Source organism: Myotis brandtii, unplaced genomic scaffold (assembly GCF_000412655.1).
Source record: "Myotis brandtii unplaced genomic scaffold, ASM41265v1 scaffold79, whole genome shotgun sequence".
Taxonomy (NCBI): Eukaryota; Metazoa; Chordata; class Mammalia; order Chiroptera; family Vespertilionidae; genus Myotis; species Myotis brandtii.
In genome coordinates, this window is record NW_005371173.1 from 7,033,902 (window position 1) to 7,036,611 (window position 2,710).

General features: G+C 34.1%; 1 long non-coding RNA gene across 1 annotated transcript; it reads left to right on the forward strand.

The window, feature by feature from the left end:
* Positions 1-16: 16 nt before the first annotated feature.
* Positions 17-2,282, forward strand: LOC106724295. The gene is made up of 2 exons (XR_001360051.1): positions 17-188; positions 447-2,282. It is a non-coding gene; the product is annotated as an uncharacterized LOC106724295 (long non-coding RNA).
* The last annotated feature ends 428 nt before the right edge of the window (positions 2,283-2,710 follow it).

Below are 2,710 nucleotides of genomic sequence, written 5' to 3' on the forward strand. Positions count from 1 at the left end.
TCTGTGTCAAGAGCATTGCTATCCTCCCATATGAAATTGCTGGGAGAGTGAAACAAATAAAACAGTGGGAGGTTAACATTTATAGTTTTACAGAATACACACCTTCATATACATAGCCATTATGTAAATACAACCAGACAGAACTTCACTTTTCAAAGTAATAACACCGGAACTTCAGAGACACTGAGGTTCCAGAAAGTTGTACCCCCCTTGCCCCGTGTTCATGCCGTCGAAGCAAATGTGGAGTGAGAAGTGACTGATCCGTGTCAATGAGCATTGCTATCCTCCCATATAAAATTGCTGGGAGAGTGAAACAAATAAAACAGTGGGAGGTTTACATTTGTAGTTTTACAGAATACACACCTTCAAATACATAGCCATTGTGTAAATACAACCAGACAGAACTTCACTTTTCAAAATAATACCGGAACTTCAGAGACACTGAGGTTCCAGAAAGTTGTCTTTGACTGCTTTGGAGAGGAGAGAAACCTTTTTCTTACTACGTTCTGGCTTTAGCCTCATTCTCACACACCTTTTGGGTTGACCCTTTTGAGTGAGGTTAATGAGCAAGTCAAAAACACTGAACAACCCTGTTAGGATATCATTTTAACTAATTAAACAAGACATTTAAACAGTGCACATAAAATGCAGTTTTTCTATTACTTACATGTTAAGGTGAGCCACTTGCCTATAGAAAAGAGCCCGTAAGCTAATTATGGCTACCTATGAAAATAAGCAGAGTCCTATGATTTAAGCAGTAATCTGAGATGAGGAATAATTCACCTTTGTGAAGGAATAGAAGTAGAATAAAATAGCAATTGTAACTCATTATGTCCCAAACTTCAATGGAAGTGAAAGAAAAATGGTACTTATAGTATTTAAGATAGTTAACTGTAGAATGTGGACAATTTATTAATCCATTACTCATTTAACAGTTCACTGTTGAGCAACTTATGTATCGGTTATTTAAAAAATTTGTGAAGTATTTGGCATTAAATATTCAAAAGATGTGGCCCTGCCTTTAATAAGCTTAATTATGCAATCATTAATATTTTCAAAACAAAGTCAATTGTTTTTAAGAAGATATACAATATCACATGTGCTTGACATCACTTATCTGCTTATATATGGTATTCTCTTTTCTTTCAAATCAAATGTACAGTCCAAATAAACTACTAAAACATAGTAAAGTCAATGTCTAAGTATAAAATATGTTTATGTGTAAGCCTCTATGTGTGCACATAGGATATGTATCACTGTCTATCAGAAAATCAGTAAGATGATAGCAAGTTTTGCTATGTTGGACTTGAACACTATTGCTTGGGATTTAGATTAATTTATAACCTTTTGATATTTGGGTCAATCACAGCATAGCAAAGGTGTTTAATCTGGAAAAATAATGTCTGTACATTTCCATTTAAGTGTTATCTAAATTCGAATTTAAGGGGAAACATCTTTACAGAGATATTGTTGGATTTATCTCCCAAGTATATATGACAAAATTTTTGAAGTGTTCATTTGTTCCCAAATGTGACTGGGTTTGCCTACCCTAAAAGCATTTACATTTACACGTGTATACAGCCACATACAGTATACATACTGTATATAATATATAGGGAAATGTTTAGTATGCACTTCTTTGATTTGGAACTCCTTAACATTTGTAGTGTAGCAGTTCGTGTAAAGTGCACTGTGATTATACAAATCAAAGCACAGTAAAGTCACAGGTCTTGTTATCTTGCACTAAAAATGTGTTTACGTATTTAGCAAGTGTATGTTTACTTTCTTGCTCTTTTCAAGAAATTGAAACAAATAGCTATTAAGAAAATTATATAAAATAATATGTTTTTTAGTGGATAATGGCACTACATTTTTAAAAGACAGGGTTTTTAAAGGAAACCATTTACCATCCATTCCAAAATGACATGTTTACCATATCTAAAAATCTGAATGTCATATTGCATTTTTCATAAACTTGTCAGGTATGTGCCTGAAAAAAAATGTGCAAATAAGCATTAGATAACAGATTTCTCTACTCGTGTGTTGTTAGCCATTTCTATATACATAATAATATAAACATTGATGTTTTAATTTCTCTTAAGTTTTGTACTTGGTTTTTTAGGTAACATGTAATTATAAATGTACTTTGATACTACTGAAGTAACCAGATGTTGTTTAAAAACAAATTGTTTTCTTTAGTGCATTGACAATATTTTAAATACTTTTGTGCTTATTTATTTGTGCTCCCGTGTAATTATAATAAAAGCAATAGTTTAAATTAATTGACTTTGTTGTGGCTGGTATTTATTCATCAAGAAACAAAATTATGTCCTAGCCAGTTTAGCTCAGTGGATAGAGTGTTGGCCTGTAAACCCAACGGTCCTGGGTTCAATTCTGGTCAAAGGCACCACACCCAGGTTGCAGTTGCAGGCTCCTCCCAGGCCTGGGCCCTGGTTGGGGCCGTGCAGGAGACAATCAATCGATGTGTTTCTCTCACATTGATGTTTCCTTCTGTCTTTCCCTCTCTCTTCCCCTCTCTCTAAAAATCAATAGAAAAATATCCTCTGGTGAGGATTAGAAAAAAAGAAAAAGAAACAAGATTAGTAAGAACTCTTTCAAAGAAAACTGCACACATTTTTCAACTTCTGCAGCTGCTCATAAGAGTGTGTGCATTGTGGATGATGGCGTGGGTGAGTACTGAGAGCCTGGT